The 23,417-nt window shown below is 39.4% G+C and overlaps 1 long non-coding RNA gene across 2 annotated transcripts in view; it reads left to right on the top strand.

The window, feature by feature from the left end:
* Nucleotides 1–22,590, top strand: part of LOC137096830 (uncharacterized) — a 47,519-nt gene extending 24,929 nt beyond the window's left edge. For both annotated transcript variants that reach the window (XR_010909758.1, XR_010909757.1), the window contains exons 3-4: nt 8,019–8,083; nt 22,070–22,590. This is a non-coding gene — a long non-coding RNA (uncharacterized lncRNA). The remainder of the gene's footprint in view (nt 1–8,018; nt 8,084–22,069) is intronic.
* Nucleotides 22,591–23,417: the final 827 nt, after the last annotated feature.

Raw genomic sequence — 23,417 nt, 5'->3', positions numbered from 1 at the left:
GAAATCTATCCCTCGGAAGATAAATTCACTCCAAAAAGAGTTATCATGGGGGAAAGGCATCTCAACTGAAGCTTTCTCACCAATCCTTGTTTCCATAACAAGCTACATTTTTTTTCAAAATCCAGTTATCACAGAGACAGAAAGTGAGGTGAAATTTTCTAAATAGGGGCACAGACAGCAAAACAAACTCCACAGGGTGTTAACCTTTCCTATGGTATCCCTGAACCATAATAGTAGTTGGACACATCCTGTCCATACTAGAGTTGGTTTAGAACACTGTAACATCCATGTGTTGGGCAGGTAAGGTCTGGTGTCTGTGTTATGGCAGGGTGATATCACAATGTTTCTTCATTCCAATACTAAAACTCGGTCAGAATTAGTAACTTTTTCATTCTCAGAGCCAAATTCCAAATCTGGAAAAAGTCTCAAGGGATACATTTTAGAGATGGATAAGTCCCCAAAGCAGTAGGGCTGTGGAAAGCTTCAGAGTTCTGTTTTGTAATTCAGAAATTTATATGATATGTTAATCAAACTGGAACTCCACTGGAGCATTAAGAATTGAAACAGAACCCTCTGAAATGTTTTGGAGAGATTAGCAAAGCATTGTTGTTTTGTAGAATTTCAACCTGTGTTTTTTTTTAAAGTAACATACTTTGTAATTGACTGGGGTGGGAGGGGGCTGGGGTGATTGACAATGGCAGATGCCTGTGCTCCCCCCCCCCCCCCCCCCCGTCAACCAATGAGAAGAAAAGCCAAGAAGAAAAACAATCACATGGCTCTCTGCAAAGCTGGTCTGTGCCCCTCAGTGTCTGTATTTCTTTGTGAAGTTACTAGGAGCAAGAGAAAGATGTGTGCTGCTCATTCTGCGTGTTTGTTAAAACTTAAAGTAGTATTTTATAATTCTTTTTCTTTTTGTCCCTTCTTATCCCATCTATAACCTTCCTCTTGAAATTATCCAGCCCCAAACATATGTTTTTCAAATTCCCATACTTCCTCCCCAAACTTTACAACCCTTAGCACCCCTCAGTTTTTAAATCCTTCTTTTATCAGCTTATTGTGTGTGCTTATAACAGCCTTATCACATTGGGGCTGTAACATGGGGAGCCCCATTCTGCTGGGGTGAACAGAATTTTGGGAAGTGTAGTTTGGGAAAGTGAGGACCTCTGTAGCAGAGTATTCAAAAGGTCCCACCCTAAACTACATTTCCCAGAATTCTGATTGCCCCAGGAAAACGTGAGTGCCCACATTAAAGCCCTGGTGTGATAAGGAAGTATGTCTCATTGATATAAAAGTGATTTAGGTTAATCACATGTGCTGAAATTGAAAAAAAAAATCTTAAAAATCAATGAACTGATTACTGCCCTGCTCATGTTGTCTTTTTGTGCCACAATTTGAGGGAATACCTCATGTCGTTTTTTTAAAAATAATTTTAATTAAAAAAAAAACTTTTTAAAATTTCTAAAATTGGTAGATAAACATTTTTTTTTCTGAAATGTTGCAAGATTGTGCAGTTTCATTGTGCAGAAATTCAAGGGGATATCTCTTGAAGTTTTCATTTAAAGAATTGATTTGTGACAACTTTAAAAAAAATCCTAAAAATCAGTGGATGACCGAAATGTTATTGAATTTGACAGGCTTGTAAATTTTGCCTACAGGTGTGGCTAGTTTCATCTTAGTAATAAAGAGGACAGAGAAATGAGCCTCTTATTTTACCCCATTGCCGCTAATGGAACAAATCTTAATGAAACAATTACAAATCTTCTGAGTTCCTAATTAGAATGGGACCCCTATGAATCTTTACAAAATGAAGCAGGGCTATCCAAATCATTACTAAATGAATTTCAGCCACTTCACACACCTCTAATGGGCAGGGCCAATAGCAAAAATAGACAGAGCATTTTAATATGATCCAATCTACTAAATCATGCATCGGTTAAAAGCCAAATGTAGGAGGCTGCTGTGTATGACATCTTACATTTTTTTTGTAAATCCAGTTGAAATTAATTGTATTTGACCTTCCAAGTTTATCATGTATTAATTTGGAACATAGGTAGCCCTGTGCTACTAACTAGAATTTTTCATGTGTACTTGTTGTGGAAGCATTATAAACAAGCTGCTTCACAAGAACTGAAAAATATTATTTTGTGATTGTAACTTCCAGAATCCTCCTGACATTTTGGCAATACTGAGAGCTTTAGCTAAAAAAAATGTATTTTAAGCTTTATTACCCCGATGTAGATTAGTAACTGTTGTGCTATCCTGCCATAAATGCTATGGGATTTTTTTTGCTTTGGTTGTTTTTAATTGCAGAAGTCTACATTAGAAATGAATAGACAGAGTTCTGTATTAAAACTTCTAGCTAAACTGTACCCATGTTATATGGTCACTAATGAACTGCCAGGAGAGCAGATCCATTAGCCTGATCTGCTTATTCTGCTAGGTAAATCAGTATACATTTGTTTTAATGCTAGTACTCTGACTTAATTGAGTTATGACTCAACTATAAATTAGTACAAACACAGACAGCTTTAAGGTCCACTGAACAATTTAAACAAATAAAAGTAAGGCTGACTAAGCAAAAGGAGGAGCAAGAATTATATGTGAAGACAGAAGTACCAGCTATTAACCCAGGCATATTTGATATAATCAATCACCTTCTATATAGAATATTCCTTCAGGTGAAACTTTACACACTTGAAAGAAGGCCTATGCAAAATAAGGGAAAACATAAACTTCTCTTCCTTTGCCATAAATCATAGGATGTATTTCTTTTTCAAGGCAGGACAAATATCTACTTTTGCACAGTGCATATATTTGTTTTGCATTAGCAAGGAAATGGCACCAATTACAAATGATGTGGCATACATTATACTGTCAGCTTTGGCAAAGGCAGCAATAGTTCATCCTCACTCACTGTTTTACCCTTGGACATCTTGTTTGCCCATCAATGTCCTGATTTTTTAATGAAGAAGAACAGTTTTATTAATGAAATTACATTGCTCCGCCATAACAGCATTGCTTGTTGTACATGTGTACAATGCATGGTTGGTTGATTCATTTGGATCTAGAAGTGTGGAGTAAATTTTGTGCCACATTTCTTCCCAAGGAAGTGAAGGAGCAAAGCTTTGTCAAACTGTCACATATATGAAAGATTTTAGTGCTTATTTATTTATTTAGCAGTTTTGTATACCGGTCTTCTCACCTCCATCAAGGGACTCAGGCCGGTTTCCAACAACAATATTACAATCATTAAAACATCATACTCCAAATTACACTAAAACATTAAAATAGCAAAGTACAGTCATAATGGCTCTAGCATGAAGGAATCAAATCATTCTTAAATTGTGTTTATATAAAAAGACAGCTCAGTTATTGACAAACTTACCAGTAATTCAGCCTTGGGCTCAGTAAAATGTTTCAGCACAAAATTGAAGTTTTCAAGAGAGAGACCAGTCTTTCCCAGCATTATTTTTTGTCCATTTTTTTTTTTTTTTTTGCAATTGCGACCTACCCTTCCTTTTTCAGTCATCTATTTTGTATGGAAAATGAGTTGCTATAGCCTCATTGTCATCAATAGCATCAAAGCTAATTCAGAACATTTTTCTTATTAGAGATTTCCTTTGTTTAACTTCATTGATGGTATCATGCATCAGCAACTTGTTTCTAAGGATAAAAGATCTGTTTCAAATTCCATAGCGCAGTCTCTGTGGCAAATTAGGTTTGTGAGGATGACCTATCTAGAGTTCCATTGTTACTATTACTTCTGGGCTGTTCTGCCATGTTTGAATGCTAAAGGACTATCTAAGTATGTACAGATGGATATTACAAACACCGTTGACTCTCTTTGAGCCCTTTGCCTAAAAATATATGTATGGAACAACTTTTGTGAATCCTAGAAATGGTGGTAACCCGAGTAACAAACATCCAACTTACATACAATTTCTATTTACAAATGGAGGAGGAAAACCAGGAAGTGAAAGGAAATCCAGTCCTAGGAAGGGTAATCCACTCCTGCAAGATGTATCCAGGGAAAAGTGTATCAGAATCTTCATCACCAATCCTTGTTTCCATTTGCACTCAGCTCAATAGAATTCTGTGATCAATTGTAAAAGTTCTCTTGGAGGCATACATTAGCATAACTAAGATTTATCCTAGTATAAATCCTTTTCTGGAGTTGGACAAGGACTTATGGAGTGCTTCCTTGTGAGATGTTTTTCACAATCTGTTCAATGTTACTAGAGGATGATGAGGAATAGTTTGACCCTTGTTACTCAAGTAGCCGCTGATTGCCCAGAGATGCACACTGGGAAAGCTCCATTGCAGCATTACTGGCTGGCAGTTGTCACACTCTTGGGACATGCTGTTGAAACTCAAAATAGGATCATATCCTAGGCCTTTTACTACTAATTTGAGTTTAAGTCAGACTTTACCATTTTATACACACACTCTCACCATCTTTCTCATGTGATTAATCAGCCTTCAAAATCTGTTTTTCAGTCCAGTTTCAGTGCTCATATCAAATTATTCAATTCTTCCTCCTTCTCCAAAACCATCAGAGTTGGCAAAGCATAGCGCAAACATAACTATAGACAGTACTGGATGAGCTGTTTTCTCATCTCACAATCTGATGCTGTAACTATAGTTTGTCCATCTTAGTTTAAATAATACAAACTGTTCAACATTTAAAAGAAAAAAGTGCTTTTCATATCCAGAGGTGGGCTATCAGTCATTCCTAGTTTTGTTTGTTTGGCATTTTGGACTGTCAGTTTGAACCCAAATCGTTTCAAGAAAAGAAAATTGTCTCAGACCCACAACAGTTACCTGTTTCTGATGACTTAGGGGTGAGCCCCGCTATGATTGTGGAGTTTATGATAATGTGATGGTTCCTTTTGAAGGGGATAAGCCACAGATCTTTAGTGTGCAGAAATACCTCATAGTACATGCACATGTTACTTTTCTTTTCCTTTGCTACTGTGCCATTTTTCAACATGTAGAAATAGAGATTGCATTATGGAACATGAGAGCAAAAATCTTTTTTAGCCTGAAGAACAATAATCAGGAGTGTGAACATTTACTTTAAGAGATCTAGACTATATATCCAAACTTCAGTCCCTACTTGCATTAGGTCAGCAAACTGACTTCTAAGTTCTTGGCCCTAATTAGTCTTAGACTTCATTCTTATCCTAAACCTTCATTTGTGAAGTCTGATCAGAATTATACCAGGTTTCTGGATTTTAGAGCCAAAACCTGAAACTTGGGGACTTGTGATGTCACAGTGAATGGTCCCTGGTGATATTATAAGGTAGTCATTACAAGGAGTGACCTTAGTAATGCCATTAAACATGGCACACTAAGCATCAATCACATTTTCTCTGAATATCATGTTCAAATCAAAGCACCATGAAAAAATGAGGGGGAAAACACACAGAACTAGACACACACACACACACATTTTTCAAGATAATTCTCTTCCTCTGAGATTCCTTCTCTTTGATTGTGGACTGGAAAGCCAGGTCCTGAAAACTGACATTTCAAGGTTTTTTTGCACAATACACAGCAGTGGAGATAAGATTCTAAAGTATGAGGAACAACACTGAAAACAACATAAAGCATGTTGTATATGCATTATTACTGCACAAACATGAACATTTGACAACAGTATTAACCACAGAACAGTCTCTTTGGCCAAGAGCCTAAGATGACAACTGTCCAAATCTCACATCTCTGAAGTCTTGCGGGGTTAAAACAAAAGGCAAATAGATTAAGCAAGAGTAAACAAGAAGTTTTTAAAAAGAAGCAAGTATATGCTTATTTATAAACAAAATAGTCTTTTCAATTGTGTCATAATTGGCAGAGAATATATATGCTAAATAAAGCATCAAATGGGCAATTCTTGCTGCAAGACCAATTCCAAGAATAAATGCGAAATGTGAAATTGATCAGGATTTGCACGTATTCACAGACAGATATCACATTTACAGCTGGGGAAGATACATCAGCATATGTTACACATAAAGAAAAGAATTGCTCATGAAACAAGCCAGCATCTGAGAGGTAATAATAACAGATATCATTCACTCAGCAAGAACTCCTTTGAGCCACCCACATGTTATTTACTTATGTTTTCCACAGATGAATCAGATAAGACATCATAAAACAGTCATGTTTGTGCTAAGTAGGTACCAGTTATGATGTTCTGACAGTACTGCAAATATTCTTGTAAGTCCTGGATGCTTCCCATCAAGATTTCTTAGCATCCACAAAATACATATTGTGATTTTTAGCAAATATTTCTAAATAGTCTTTTTATTACTTAGCAGATAATCATACAAAATGTGGCCTTTCATCTTTAAGTGCATGTGCACATACATACAGTGAAGCTCTGTAATAAGCAGGAAAAGTGTTTCACCTGTGCTCAATGTGGCAGATTCTCATGGGTAAGGGTTTTCCAACTGTCTCATTTACAGCCTGTTGAGATTTTCCCCTCATTAAAGTGCACAAATAGGGGGTTCATTTCAACTACAACCCATACATAGAAGAATATCTGAGGGAGTTAGCTATCCACATCTGCACTGGATAAGATGTACCCTCTATTGGTTGTATGCGTTGCAGCTGTGTGAATGGTCTTTATGTGCATATAAAAATATATAAACAGAGATTCTCCCCTTACAGTAGCCCACTCAGGGTACTTTTATACTGCCCAATATCCTGAGATACATAACAGGTTTACCTGAGGCATCCAAACAATGCTGCAGGTAAACCTGGAGTAGTCTGGAGAAAACTGGGATAATCCAGTCATTTTCACAGATCAGGAGTACTCTCTGGAGGGGTTTTTGAGAGGAAAATGGGAGGCTGGAGGGTGGCTAGATGCCACATTTGGTTGACTCAAATAGCATCTAGTCACCCCTTTAGGGAAACCTCTGGGTTTGGGTTGAGGCTGGTGACAAAATCTTGGAAGGAATTGGGTTAAAATAAACCAGTTCCTCCTAAGATTTTGGCAGTGGAGAAACGACCTCAATGTACATACAGTGGGCCCTCAAGTTTCATTGGAGTTAGGGATGCAAAACTCCCATGAAAGTGGAAAAAACAAGAATGTAAATTATTATTATTTACATTGCATTTCTATACCACTTTTCTCACCCATAGGGAGACTCAAAGCAATGTACAACATAATAAATGGCAAAAGTCAATGCTTCACATCCATATAAAAGCAATACATTACATTTCTAAAAACAATAACATATAACTATAGCATTAAAATCAATTAAAATTATACAAACCCTTAGACATTGCATCAGTCTTGCGATTTCTTTAGCTACTTGAGTATTGCCTTCAATTCTCAAGGCCACTTTTTTAAATCTGAAAAGTTCCTCCAGCATGAGTCTATGGTCAGCTTCCACCAAAGTTGTATCAGAGCAGGACTTTTTAGGTTTTTCTACTTGGGCCCCCTTTTGGCCAGATAAATTTTTACATGGATCCAGGTCTATAGTTATAAAACATCAAACATTAATGATAATCCAGCATTTTCAAGGCTTGCTAAGCAGACTGGCTTTCCTTTTTGTAGAGTACAGCTGAAGCATTATCTCCAGAGTTAATTCTGCATAATGTTGTAAATGTGTGGTGTTAGAAACCTTTTACTGAGTTTGGGATCCACTGTTTAAGAAGCAGTGCGCTAGAGGACCTAGAAATTCCTAGAGAGAACATATTGATCAAATCTGTGAATAATCAAATCTGAATTGTGAATAATCAAATCTGAATTTGTGAATTCAGTAGAAACTGAATTCACAAATAGAGGGCTTACTGTAATTCTACATGTATCTAGGATTTCTTGATACCATCATCAACACAATACTAGGGCTCAGAAAGGTACCTTTAAAAAGTATCAAATTACCGGTATTATTCAAAAGTTACCATTATAGTGGAAATTAGGTTACTAATTTCCACTATATTTTAGTATTTCTCTGAAGTAAACGCATTTACTATTTTAATCTTTCTTTTTTACTTCATATAACAATCAGGTTCTGGGGTACAGAACACAACTGCATCATTTCCTACATCACAGAGCATGAGGTAGCAGCAAAAGGTAAGGCATGAGCAGGACTTGAACCTTGTGGTAGTATGCCTTCATTTAATGAGCTGTCATCTCCATACCTATAGCGGTAAGGTAAAAGTAAAGGTTTCCCCTGCCATTAGGTCTAGTCATGTCCAACTCGGGGGGGGGGGGTGTTCATCTCCATTTCTAAGCTGAAGGGCTGGCGTTGTCCGTAGACACCTCCAAGGTCATGTGGCCAGCATGACTGCATGGAGTAGTAACCTTCTGTTACCATCCCGTAGTAGTGGTACCTATAGATCTACTCACATTTGCATGTTTTCAAACTGCTAGGTTGGAAGAAGCTTGGCCTAACAGTGGGATCTCACCCCGCTCCCCGGATTCGAACCACCAACCTTTCAGTCAGCAAGTTCAGCAGCTCAGTGGTTTTACCATAGTGGTAACAAAAAATTACTGATACACTGCATAAAAAGGGAGTTTGTTCCTTGTCAAATTATCATAATGTCAGGTATACCTTTGCTGTTGAAAAAGGAATTATTACAAGTACATTTTTGTGTAAATAATGACCTCTAAACTCTGCTCAGGACATGACTGGTGAACATGTTAGCAATGGGGTAGATTTAACAGGTTCAGAAATATGGGCATCATCTGATATGGTAGGTGTAAACCATATGTGATACCATCCCATTACATTTCTTATGAAAATCTACCCTTTCTTACAAGCATATGCATGAATCATCACAAAATCATGCAAGATTCCTTTTTATTTTACATAAAATTGGAGTAAACAATAGAAAGTGCAATGCCTATTCTACTGAGTCAAACGTATTACCACTCTTAATAGATCAAGTCAAAATTCCATATTCCTAAGTCTTCTACTCTAAGTAAATGCAGAGTTCTGTTTTCTCAGATTTCTGTCCATCTAGTTGTTTCTACCGTTGAAGTTAGCTGCAGCCTTTCTCAATATAATGTAATACCGGAAACAGGCAAACATTTTTATTTTAAAATATAGAATGGCAGTATGATACTAAATACAGTTCTATTTTTGCCATCTCAGTTTTATATATTTCTTTTCTATGAATTTCAGTCAGCATTTCCTTTTTGTAAATGCTATTGCGGTTTAAACATATTGGTCTGTTAAATTTAATATCCTCAGTTTGTTATGCCTACTTTTAAAATTCTTACCTTTAAGTAGGCTTTCAAAACAAACTGTTATGGCAGCTGCCAAAAATAACCTATTCAAAATACTTCTGTATCTCAGATTTACCAATTTGTGGAAATAATGGTACACTTGTCTGTTGTTTATTAGAAACAATGCACAATATTTATAGTTACTATGGCTTTTGCAGGCCTGGCCTATATGAAAGGAAGCAATGTTGTATTTGCTTTTGAGGAGAACCTGCCCATCACTGTGAGTAGTGGCATGTGACACTAATCTATAATCATTTATAGAAAGTTTAGACATTTTAGCCAAAAAAACAACCTCCCAAAACTGGGTCAACTTATCCATGGATCAATGTGAATTCTGTACCTTAACTTTTATCAAAAAAAGGAACCATCTCCTTTTCAGAGTTGAATGGTAAAAGGCAAGAACGTAGTCCATTATTGGAAAATGTAAAAATACCCTTCTACTCTCTCTACCATTTAGCTGCTAGTGGTCTTTTTGAATGCCTAGGCAGCGGAATAGCTCTGACAGTCAGAGGTGACTGGCCCTCTGGGGTGACTGGTGCTTTCACCTCACTGTGGAATGACCCTTTACTTATCCACAGGTTATATCAAAATCCATAATTTTGGCCCTCCAAACCTATCCTCAGTTTATACTCGAGGTTGACTTATACATGCGTATATATGATATTAAATTATTTCAGTTTAGGGCAGAATATTGGAATATGTAAAAAGCTTTCTATCACAAGCAAGTGATGGAAATATTTTTGGTAAACAGAAAAATCAGTAGACTTTCAGCATCTTCTTCTGAAATAGAGTAAAAGTCTTATTCAATACTGTGGCCAACCAAAACACATAAATTCCACATGAATGGACCATAACTGAATGATAATACTGAGGATGTTGCTACATGATAAATGTCATAGAACATGATTTACTGGGGTGGCATTTGCATCACTACAATGAAAAAATATATAAATACAAATATTTGTATGTTCATCTGTTGCATTCTCAAATTTTTATTTGTGTTTTGGTGGCTTCTTTTACAACCAGATTCCTGTTCAGGCAGTACAGAGCAGGGACTAGAGCTCTGGAATAGAAAATTCTCAGCACTTTACAAAACAACAAATATCATGATTCCTTGAGAAATTGTGATGGCTATTAAGCGCACCATTCCATGGTTCCAAGAGAAGTCAAACATGAGTATGTTCTTTAAAGCTTCAAAAAGTGAGGGGGTATGATAAACTACTACAGAGATGAGCTACTGACTGTTTTAATGCACACATTACTATTGGCAAGGAGGAGATAGTGATGATGAGCAGCAACAGCTCTGCAAAAAAAAAGTAGCACTGGCATGCTCTTCTTTCTAATCTTTTGTACTTATCAGCAAGCAGTGCAGCTAAAGGAAATATCTAAACTGAATGGCGTAGTCATAGTCCATGTTGTCTATGAATCAAACCAAAGACCACTTCCATTTGACACTAATTTAATAAAATAGCAAACCCATTTATTTTGAATAGTTGAGTCACTTCACCCCACCAAATATACTTAAAAGTATTTCTCTTTAGATTTGTGGCTCCAACAGCTGCAACTGAAACCAGCAATCAGCAAAGCCCCTTGTTTTTATTGGAACCAAAGTGCCTTGTTGAAAATGGATTGGATTACGGGGATCAATCAGCAGTGGGTCTCAGAGGCCAAGGGAACAGTGCCAGCAGAATGGCTGCCAAAACCCAGAAAATCCTAAGGCCAGTGGCAGGTCCTAATGTGTTGGAAAATCCATTGTTTTACCAGGGGCTTTCAAGATAGGAAGTGGATTCAGTTGCAGTGAGAAAGCAAAAAGAGGAAGACAAGACCCTCTCCTTAAAGTTCAGCTGTACTTCGGGAGGGCAGTGCACGATATGATAGCAAAAAATGTACCCTTTATTTTCCTCAAAGGGGGAGATGAAAGGTACTATCTGCTTCTTTTGATGAGAGCTGTTGCTTGTTGACATTGTATGCATTTGCACTATGATATAATGTTCCTCTGTTGTTGCTGTGGCTTCAATGGACGAATCATAAAGTATCATTTGGCTTCAATGGACGGATCATAAAGTATCCTTACAAGCTTCATTCAGAGATGCTTTGGCTTCTACTTAGACTGAGCAAGTGTGATTTACCCAAGGTCAGCCACTGGGTTTCTATGGTTGGGCAGGATTTTAAACCCCTAACTTCCCAGAATTCTAGTCCAAAACTACACCATATTGGCTCCTGTTTTTAAACTTATGCTTACTATACACCAATGATTCTTACAACCTCATCGCATGGGCAAAATTGCCAGTCCCACAACAGTTTCTCCTCAATTTTGGGACGGAACCCACCGGATCACATCAGACAACATAGATCTACTTCCAGCGGGGCTCTGTCCCTGAAGTTAGGTGAAACTGTCATAAGAGGGAGCAGTGAGAACATGGGAGGCTTCTTGGGTTCCCATTGAAAACAAGAGAATGCTGGGCAGTGATGGTTCCCCCTGTGAGGTAGGTAAGGGGCAGTGTGGGGCATGGGCAATGAGTTCCCATGCCCCACACCGAATTCACCACAATCCATGGTGAATCCCCACACTGTCACTTGTAATTTTGACCTCTATGTGATGAGTACTCCACTCACCATATCCTTCCCAAGTTACCATTTAAAGAGCTAGCCATTTAATAATGGATATTCCATCCTTGTGTGAGGATTAGAAGTAAACAGGCAGGCAGGTTGCAGTACTTATAGAACAATGTGTTCCCATGCCTTACAGAAATAAACAAAAATGGAGATCCAATGTGATAGCACATCACATGCCAATGACGAGCAAATGAGAATTAGAGGTAAGAGCACTATCTCCAGTGTCATCTTCTCAATTAGCATACCTTTATATAACACACACACAAACACACACACACAAGATTCATTGGCAGATGCATCCTGAAAGAAGTAGCTGTTGTGACTAGCAATGTTTTATAGCAGGGATTGTGATCATGTGGTCCTCTAGATGTGATTGGAACACAAGTCCCAATAGGTCTTGCAAGAATAGTAGTAAGGAATGCTAGGAATTGCAGGTCAACAATATTTGGAGGATCCCATGATTTCACTGGCACACAGTGTCAGGAAGCACACAACTCTCACTGAAAAATTAGGAAATTATATAGATACTTTTGAGAAACAAAAAAAGTGAAAGATTTACTTTAGGAAACACCACATCTAACATTATGGATTGCGAAACATAAAACAGTTTACCATCTGAATTTCACTCATCCTTAATGTGCCACAAGACTCTATCTCCCTCTGCACATAAGTGGAAGCTGTATTGGGGAAGGTTTAGGATTAAATCGTTTTCTGACCCCTCCCACCCTCACAAGGATTCTCAGACCTTTGTGACTAAATCAGCAGTACATGACATGCAGAGCACAAGGTGTGGACTTTTTAAAAAGTCAAAATTGTATGGAGATTTTGTGAAGAAAATATACCCTGAAAATAAAAATAAAAAGTTGACTGGGCTTCTTTGATATAAGGCAGATTAACAAGCTTCATTGCAAAGTGTGGGGGAGACTGTCTTCCAAGCTAAAGTACTCCAGATGTGGAATTAACTTTCTTGAGGTGATCCAATGGATACAGAATCTTTCTGTACTAGGAGAATCTTTCTGTACTTAGCTTGTTTAGCAAACACAGATGGCATTCTTTTATCTACTCTGAAAAAAGACAAGATTTCTGTGGTATACCTTTTCTTTTAAATTGAATCAGTATGGCTGGGCTGTAATGAACAATAGCAGCATCAAAATATTGTTGGTCTGCATGTGGACTGAGGTTCTGGTGGCTCTCTAGATGTTACCAGCACTGACCAGCCTGACCTCTAGGGAAGAATGATGGGATTTGTAGTTCATTAGATCAAAAGGCAAGCATAACTGAATATACACTGTTTTAAAGATTAGAAGCAGTGACTTGATTTGGATCTCGACACATATCAACAGTCAGGAAAAAGAGTAAAATACGGTCATAATGAAAACTAGCTACTCTCTTTTGGATTGGCTGAAGTCTCTGGACTATTTTTAGAGACTGAGCCACCTATAATGTATTGCAGTAATCCAGATGGGAGCTTGCTGTTGTTCATTCGTTCAGTCGTCTCCGACTCTTCGTGACCTCATGGACCAGCCCATGCCAGAGCTCCCTGTCGGTGGGAGCTGACAGGGAGCTTACAAGATGGGAGCTTACAAGAACATAAATAGTTGTCACAGGTAGGATCATAATTAACCTAATGGTCAAAGCAGATGAAAGGTGCTCTGGGCCATCTGAACCACCTGATGGGCCTTGAAAATGAACCAATTTTATGTTTGTGTCAAAGGAGATTTGTAGACAAGTAATAGAAGAAAATGACATGATGACAAATTTACTTGCACGTTGACTATGCTTGTCCAGATGGATCCCACCTGTGGACAGTAAGAAAAGACATATATCTGACTTAAATACATTGTTTCTTTATGTTATATGCACTATCTGAAAATATATTTGCCTGCCTTAATTATATTGCTGTCATATATTCCCTTCAGAAGAAATTTGGCTTGATTTGATTAAACCAGTTGTATATCTAAAACTAAGTGAAGATAGTCATGAATTTGGAAATGATAGATTGTAAACTAATCTTAAGAACTGCCTTGTTTCATACAGGCTGCCCCCAAGTTCCAAGCAAGATAGGTTGTGTAGGTTTGTATGAATTTGTATGTAAGTCGGAACAGGTACATTTTTAAGTGTAACTCCAAATATGTATATGCATTAGCTTTGGATAGTAAGGAAATTGCCTTGAGTCACCTTCAGCCTGAGAAAGGCAGTATGGTAAACAAACAAACAAACAAACAAATAAATAAATAAGGAAAGGGTTAATATCCCTGTGGTGTTTGTTTTGCTGTTTATGCCCCTGTCCAGAACATTTTACCGCACTTTCTGTCCCTGTGATAATTGGATTTTGAAAAATGTAGCTTGTTGTGGAAACAAGGATTGGTGAGATAGATTCAGTGGAGACACCTTTTCCCCATGGTAACTCTTTCAGGATTGAATTTCCCTTCCAAGGGGTAGATTTCTCTCACTTCTTGTTGCTAATGCCATCAACCAACAAAAAAATAACAAAGCCAGCAGACCAGATAGGATCCCTGCTGAAATCTTTAAAGAGAGAGGACCTGAGCTGACTCAACAACTCCACCAGCTCATAGGAAAAAGTGTGGGTAACTGAGAAAATCCCAGCAGATTTCAAGGATGCCACCATCATCACCCTCTTCAAAAAGGGAAAGAACAGACTGCGGAAACTATTGAGGTATCTCCCTTCTGACCTCAGCTGGGAAAATCCTTGCAAGAATCCTTGCAAACCGCCTTCTGCCCCTCTCAGAAGACACCCTCCCAGAATCCCAGAATGGCTTCCGCCCCTCCAGAGGAACCGTGGACATGATCTTCACTGCACGACTGCTCCAAGAAAAATGCAAAGAACAAAATCAACCTCTGTACATGGCATCCATCGACCTTGCAAAGGCATTCGACACAGTGAATCACAGCGCTCTCTGGACCATCCTCCAAAAAATCGGGTTCCCTAACAAATTTGTGAACATCCTGTGGCTCCTTCATGATGACATGATGGCAACAGTTTTGGACAGCAATGGCTCCCAAAGTGACCCATTTAAAGTGGAATCCGGTGTCAAACAGGGATGTGTTATTGCCCCAACTTTATTCTCCATCTTCATCGCTATGATACTTCACCTTGTTGATGGGAAGCTTCCCACCAGAGAGGAAATCATCTATCGGGCAGATGGCAAGCTATTCAACCTCAGCAGACTGAAAGCCAAAACCAACAACATCTGTTATAGAGCTCCAGTATGCTGATGACAATGTCATCTGTGCACATTCAGAAGAAGATCTACAAGCCACTCTAAACACCTTCCCAGAAGCATACGAGAAGCTCGGCCTGTCATTGAACATCGAAAAAACCAAGGTGCTGTTCCAGCAGACACCAGCCAACCCCTCTCCAATGCCAGTGATACAGCTTAATGGTGTAACATTAGAAAATGTTGATCATTTCCGCTACCTTGGTACCTTTCCACCAAAGTCAACATCGACACCGAAATACAACACCGCCTGAGCTCTGCGAGCGCAGCATTTTTCCGAATGAAGCAGAGAGTGTTTGATGACTGGGACATCCGTAGGGATACCAAGGTGCTTGTTTATAGAGCTATTGTCCTCCCAACCCTGCTATATGCCTGTGAGATGTGGACTGTCTACAGATGTCACATGCAACTCCTGGAAGGATTCCATCAGCACTGCCTCTGGAAAATCCTGCAAATCTCTTGGGAAGACAGGCAGACAAACGTCAGCATGCTGGAAGAAGCAAAGACCACCAGCATTGAAGCAATGGTCCTCCGCCATCAACTCTGCTGGACCGGCCACATTGTCCGGATGCCCGACCACCGTCTCCCAAAGCAGTTGCTCTACTCTAAACTCAAGAACGGAAAACGGAACGTTGGTGGACAGGAAAAGAGATTTAAAGATGGACTCAAAGCCAACCTTAAAAACTCTGGCATAGACACTGAGAACTGGGAAACCCTGGCCCTTGAGCGCTCCAGCTGGAGGACAGCTGTGACCAGCAGTGCTGCAGAATTTGAAGATGCACGAATGGAGGGCGAAAGGGAGAAGCGTGCCAAGAGGAAGGCGTGTCAAGCCAACCCCAACCGAGACCACCTTCCACCTGGAAACCAATGCCCTCACTGCAGAAGAAGATGCAGAGCAAGAATAGGGCTCCACAGCCACATACGGACCCACAATAATACTGGAAGACAATCCTCCTCGGAAAATGAGGGATTGCCTAAGTAAGTAAAGTAAGTAAGTAAGTAAGCAGTTTGTTTTGCTGTTTATGCCCCTGTCCAGAACATTTTACCACACTTTCTGTCCCTGTGATAATTGGATTTTGAAAAAATGTAGCTTGTTGTGGAAACAAGGATTGGTGGCAAAGATTCAGTGGAGACACCTTTTCCTCATGGTAACTCTTTCAGGAATGAATTTCCCTTCCAAGGGGTAGATTTCTCTCACTTGTTGTTGTCTCATCTCTGTTCTTAACTAGGAGTCATTTGTAAGTCAGATGTTTGTAACTGGGGGACTGACTATTTTACAGTGGTTAACAGAAATCCAGATAATTGGATTTTGAAAAATGTAGCTTGTTGTGAAACAAGGATTGGTGAGAAAGCTTCAGTGGAGACTCCCTTTCCCCATGATAACTCTGTTAGTATTGAATTTCCATTCCTGGGGGTAGATTTCTCTCACTTTTTGTTGTATCACCCCCATTCATAAGTATGAGTCATTTGTAAGTTGGATGTTTGTAACTCAAGGGCTGCTTATATTTAACTGCAATGATGATGGGCTGGACTGGGCTGCGGGCAATTATTGTCAGATAGAAGCATTGTCTTCTCTCTGATTTGTCTTCAAAATGAAGCCAGTGAAATTTGGTGACAGTTAAAGTCAGTTCAGAGTAAGGGGAAATGCTTCCTGCACTTTTTTAAACATTGCTTTTGAAAGGTAGAACTCAGCAGCAATTATGTGTGTGTTTGCTGCTATTTCCAGGATGACAAATAAATATCAGGAGGTGAAAGTGGTGTTTGCAAACTGAAAAAAAAAAATCTACGAAATTTTACTTCAGCCAAACCATGAACTCCTTTTCATGAATTATCTAGCTCCCCCTCCATCCCCTGGGGCTGTAAAAGTACTGCAACCCACAGTGGGAGTTTAGGAGGACTGAGCTAGGAATGTCTGCAATGACTATTTCTCTCCTTTCTTGCTTTTAGCTCTCCAGGAACCAATGGATATTATATTTAGGGAAGCAGGAGTTAAATTCCACATGCACTGAGGTAGGATATAGAGTTGCCAGAAGCCCTTCTGCCTGGGGACTTTAAGGAGTGCACCAGCTTTATTCCACTTTCTGTTAATTTCTCCAGCCTGGACTAATAGAGAAGGACAGAAAAACATTGCCAAAAATATTTGGCTCTGGGTCCAATTTGGCAACAATTTCACTTGCTTCTGATGGTCTGCCTGCCCCCATGTTCTGGTTCTCCTTATGCCAAATGTCTATGCTCTTTTAGATGAGGGGATGGTGTCACTTTGCTAACCTTTTGTATCTCTTGTCTGGCAACCTACTAAATAAACTGCAGTGTCTGTCTTTGGTGCTGGATTCCATGGTTAACCCCAAACTGTCAAAAGCTCTGACAAATATTTGGCCACTGGGATTACAATGGGCAGAATCACTTCTCTGAAATCTAAACATAATTCAAGAAGTGTTCCCATAAATCCTGGTTTTTAGTCTACTTATCAATTCTTTTTTATTATTAGAGAGCTCATGAACACTGAGGTTGAAAGACTAGTACTTGATGGGATGCATTTTTTCTTCTGAATTGCAAATGGAAAATTCTAACTTTTGGTTGGTGAGTGGAGGGGGGTGGGGGATTGACCTTAAGTGTATTATTTATCACATTAATTGATTCTGACAGTCAAGCCAAAAGCATGCATGGAGATGACCAATCTAAATCACTTTTATGAGCAGAGATAGTCAATTGGGGGATTTTCATTTTACTACTCTGCAGTCAGGGTAGGGTATCAAGCTTCTTAAATTGACATAATCTTCAAATTATAGTCCTCAATGGAGACATTTCAGTCAGCTTGCAATTACCCTTGCTTTCCACACCTCGGTTGATGAGCATGAAGTGAACAGGAGGGCATTTCCAGACTTATTCCAATGCCAGAAGTTAACTGCAAGAAAGCCATCCTGGGGAACAGAATGACATTTAGATATTGAAAACCTGCACAGGGGAAGCACAGAGGGAAAACAGAGAAATTGCAAACATCTCTAGGTATTCTGACAGCAATGGTAACAAAGTACATAGCAAACCAGTTAATTGTTCTTTCTGATTATTTTTAAAAAAGGATTCCACACACCAAAGCACTTTTCTGCTAACATGCAATAATTCAGAACATGTCTTTAGTTGGATTGGTCTTTGGTACTGACCCATATTGGGTTGATTTAGAGGGATTTTAGGAGTGTCTGAATTAGCAAGGCCCGCCCAGTGCAGACTAGATCTGAGTCCTTCCAAAGCTGTCACTAAGAATTCATCAAAGATTTTGATTGCAGGAAAATGGACAGAGAAAATGTATGATCAAAAATGGATATATTCCTCCTCAAGCATGTTGGAATTAAAAGGCATCCATCCATTTATCAAGTAATCAATCCTAAGAGTGGCCTTTTCTCTGATTTTCTAAGATCTATGTCCTTAGGCTACATTTCACTTCCTCCTCCCTCAAGGAAGATAATCAAGTCTCTTTGTTTTGCTTGTATTGGGAGGTTGGTGTAATCTATTTGTTTTCCTGTACTCCAGGGGTTCTCAAACGTTTTCAGCCACAGAGCCCTCTTTGAAGCAAAGGTTTCTGGAGTTCCAAGAAATGTTGTTATGTTATATTATATTATATATTGTATGTCATATACATATATCAGGCATAGGCATGGAGATTATTTGTGTAAACGTATTCACACAGTGCAAAAAAAAAAGGAAAGAAAGAAAGAGCAATATAATATTTAAAATGAAGAACAATTTTAACCAACATAAACTTAACAGTATTTCAGGGGCCATCCAATCCAACTCCCTTCTGCCATGCAGGAAAAGCACAATCAAAGCACCCCCAACAGATGGCCATCCAGCCTTTGTATTAATAATAATAATAATAATAATAATAATAATAGCAGAAACACAAGAGGTCATCCAGTCAACCCCCTTCTGCCATGCAGGAAAAACACAATCAAAACACCCCCAACAGATGGCTATTGAGCCTTTGTTGTAGTAGTAGTAGTAGTAGTAATAATTTAAAAAACAACTGGAAAAACTCAGCCATTATCAGGACCTCAAAATCAAACTGCAAAAGCTCTGGCATAAACCAGTACAGGGGGTTCCAGTGGTAATCGGCACACTGGGTGCTGTGCCAAAATATCTCAGCTGGCATTTGAAAAAAAATAAACATTGATAAAATCACAATCTGTCAACTGCAAAAGACCACCTTACTTGGATCTGCGTGCATCATTCAAAAATACATCATACAGTCCTAAACACTTGGGAAGTGATTTTGTGATATGAAATCCAGCATATATAAATTGTTTGCTGTGTCATACTGTGTTTTTGTGTCAATAATAATAATAATAATAATAATAGCAGAATGCTCAGAGGACATTCAGTCCAACCCCCTTCTGCAATGCAGGAAAAGCACAATCCAAGCACCCCTGAGCAGTGGGAGGCAAATAGGGTTTTGGGAGCAAAGAAAGCAGGAAGAGAAGGTCTGGGTGGCAAAAAAACAAAACAAAAACAAAAACAGTCTGGGCAGCAAGGGACAGGTGTGAGATGGTGGGAAGGGTCTGGGTGGCAAGAAAAGGAGTTTGGACTGTGAGGGAGGGGGGAAGGTTCTCTGCCCCAGGAGGACTCTGCTGCTGTTGTTGTTTCAGCAGCTCAAAACTTTAATTTCCCTGCATTTCCCAGAAGGAGGAAAGAGGAGAGGATGAGAAACAGCATGGGGCTCCACAGGTGATTGAGTCAGGCTCTGCAATCCCATGCTGCTCCCTGCCTCTTCTTTCCTCCTCTTAGGGCCCTGTGGAGCACAGTTTGAGAACCCCTGCTCTACTCCTATTGTTAGATGGATATCTGATAGTTTTTTAACCCCATCTCCCTTCACTACAATAACTAGTTTTGTTTTTACCATAAGCTCTTGTTGTACCAGATCATGATACTCTGCTAGCATAAATAAGAAAGCTGTGCATATAAGAATCAAAATGCTGGGATAAGGAGAGTGATCACAAAAGAAGATGATGCAGTTCTTTTATGTAAGGTTCTGAATTTTAATCATAGTACATGGTTTTGTCAGTGTGATGCAGGAATGTTGACATGATGTGTCACAGGACAATTTCAATGAGCTATGGTATTTGCTAGTTTTTTCCTTGTTAATAATGCCAATAAAAAAAATTGTAGAGTCTTGTCTTCCATTCCAACTAGCAATGCTCTGGCCTTTGAGGAAGAAAAGAGCATAAAGGCAATACCTCCATTGTGCCTTGGCCCCAGAAGCTGATGAATGACTCTCCATCTATCCCAGCTACCATTGCTCTGGCCTCAGAAGAAGGGAAGGGCAGGCAGCATGTCCCCTCCCCACTGCCATCTCCATTTTCTTGTGTCCATTTCCCATTAAAACTGTAAGCTTGAAGGCTGGGAATTATCACATTCAAAATTGGTAAACTGCTCTGAGGAATTTTTGGCTGAAGGACACAATATAAATACTCTAAATAAAGAAACAAAGGATCTACAAGGGTATGTGAAGACCTGCCCTACCATTAGGCAAGAGATTGCAACTATGCAGTACTCAATATTGTGTTAGACTGCCGCTCACAGCGGGTCTAGTGAGCATAACCAATAGAGAGGATTGGTGTTGTTAGGTCAGGGCTATTCCAGGCCCTGGGAATTCACTTCTAAACCCTGTGGCAGAGAGATGATGCTTTGCAATGTCAAAAGAGACAGACCCTGGTGATATTAAAAGGATGACATGATAAGGGACAACCTTTTTGATATCACTATGCATACTAAGCATCAATTTCAGTTCCACATTGCATGCCATTCTTTTAAAACATCTAGTATAACAAATTAGGAATAAACACATGCACATATTTTTCAAGACAGTGCTCTCATCTTCCTATCCTTCCCTCTTACCAGGATACTACAGATGAAAGGCTAGTCCTGGGAATCCTAGAAAGAAATGATAAGGTGCACTTCAGCAACATCTGGAAGACTATATTATCCCCATGTCTACTTTAAGCAAAGTGATGCATCTGCTTCATTTAGAAAATCTGGGATGTTGTGAAAGGGCAAGAAGTTGATATTGATTTAATTTGTTATTGTTTTAGCTTGACTTTCAGAGATGAGTAGAGGTGGAATTTTATGTCTCATCTGTCAAAAATCTTTGGATTTGGAAAAACTTGAACCTTATCATATTGGAATTTTTGAAGTATCTGTAGGACATACCTTGCAAACTACTTTTGGTGAATTTCTGGAATGAGCCATTATCTTTGAAATCAATGATACAATGGTTTTTGGTTTTGTTCCTTTTTCTGTGTTAAGATACAGGCAAGAGTTAATTCTCATATTGGCTCCATTGACTTCTGCTTTACTTTTGTGAGCCAGTATGATGTAGTGGTTTGAGTGTTGGACTATGATTCTGGAGACCAAACTTTGAATCCCTGCTCAGCAGTGGAAAATAATTGGGAAATCTTGGACAAGTCACACACTCTCAGACCCTGAGTAAAGTAAAGGTAAACCTCCCTCTCGACAAATCTAGCCAAGAAAAACACATGATAGGTTGGAAATGACTTGAAGACACGCAGCAGCAGCAACAACAACACTAACAATATGGAATGGGTGTGTGTCTTAACCACAGAGATTCACCTCTGACTTTTCTTTCCCTGTTCTATTTCCAAGGAGGGGAGAAGAGAAAAGAAAAGACAGGATAGCAGTGCAGGAACAACTGCTACAGCCCAGAAACACAACATGTCAACATTTACTATGACTACTTATCTGGCTTTAAGTATAATGCATCATTGCTTGACAGAGTAGACAGTGGAAGGCACAATTTCCTGATCTGCCCAAACCAGTCAAAGCCTCTCAGTTACTTCACAGGGTTATTGTGAAAATAAAAATTGAAGGAAAAGTAATGCACATTGCTTTGAGTGCAATGGAGGAGTTGGGATAAAAATGCAATGAATAACCTGACTTTCTCATGTTATTTTCCCCGAATCAGCTTCCAGGGAACTGAAAGGTCTTTGGGACCATACAGCAGGACTCATGGCGCCGAACAACTGGACAAAATTCCTGAAGTGCAATGAAGCAAAATGAGAAGAAAAGAAACATTTTTTTTTCAATTAGGTTGTTATCGTTCTAGGGGTTACAACCTCTTTCCAGTCCCAAATTACGCTTTTTGAAAACTCCCAAAAGGACAAAATGGAATGGTCATCTTTCTATGCAATCAACAATTAGCATTTAAGGAAAGCTTTGGACTAGATGCAAAGGTTTCTGAGAGATAAACAAGCTCCAACTTTTTCCACCAGAATGTAACCACATATGAAGCAAACTTAAAGACTCTTGCTATATTTTGCCCAAACTTTCATATGTAGTTATTTGTTCCCAGAAGGAATTGAATGTACGCCTCTGTAGGGGAGACATTTCTCCCTCCTTTTTGACATTTATATTTAATTTTTGTTTCTCATGACCCAGAATAGATGATGCAATTGAACTAAAACAAACTCACTGTTTCCAATTAGAGATATTCCTGTTTATTGTTTTACCACAAAGTTTCTTATTTAGTTGACAGTCTCCAAGTTCATTATGCCACGGTGGTACACGCTTTGGTCACATCCCGCCTCGACTACTGCAACGCTCTCTACGTGGGGCTGCCCTTGAAGACGGCCCGGAAGCTTCAGCTAGTCCAGCGCGCGGCAGCCATGTTGTTAACGGGAGCTGGACGCAGAGAGCATACAACGCCTCTGCTGTCCCAACTCCACTGGCTGCCGATTTGCTACCGGGCCCAATTTAAGGTGCTGGTGTTATCCTACAAAGCCCTAAACGGTTCCGGCCCAAAATACCTTGCAAACCGCATCTCGGCCTACGAGCCCACGAGGGCCTTGAGATCATCCGGGGAGGCCCTTCTCTCGGTCCCGCCTGCCTCACAGGCGCGTCTGGCGGGGACGAGAGAGCGGGCCTTCTCGGTGGTGGCCCCCCCGGCTGTGGAACACCCTCCCTGCTGAAGTTAGACAGGCGCCCTCCTTGATGGCCTTTCGTAGGGGCCTAAAAACATGGCTCTTCGAGCAGGCCTTCAACTGAATGTATTAAATGACACTGGAATGAACTAGGACTATGAATTTTGGCTATGACCCCAGGACTTGACGAAGCGGATTTTTAGTATATGTATATGTTATGTTGTATCTGTCTGGTCTGTATCGTCTTGATTCACTGTACACTGTCTTCTTTGTTGTTGTTCACCGCCCCGAGTCGCCCTCGGGCTGAGAGGGGCGGTCAATAAATGCAAGAAATAAATAAATAAATAATATGCAGCAGTATGAAAAAGCAGTTGTCAAGTTGACAGTTTGCTC

The sequence above is a fragment of the Anolis sagrei genome, chromosome 4 (assembly GCF_037176765.1).
Source record: "Anolis sagrei isolate rAnoSag1 chromosome 4, rAnoSag1.mat, whole genome shotgun sequence".
In the NCBI taxonomy this organism is placed as follows: Eukaryota; Metazoa; Chordata; class Lepidosauria; order Squamata; family Dactyloidae; genus Anolis; species Anolis sagrei.
This window is presented reverse-complemented; position numbering and strand designations above follow the sequence as displayed.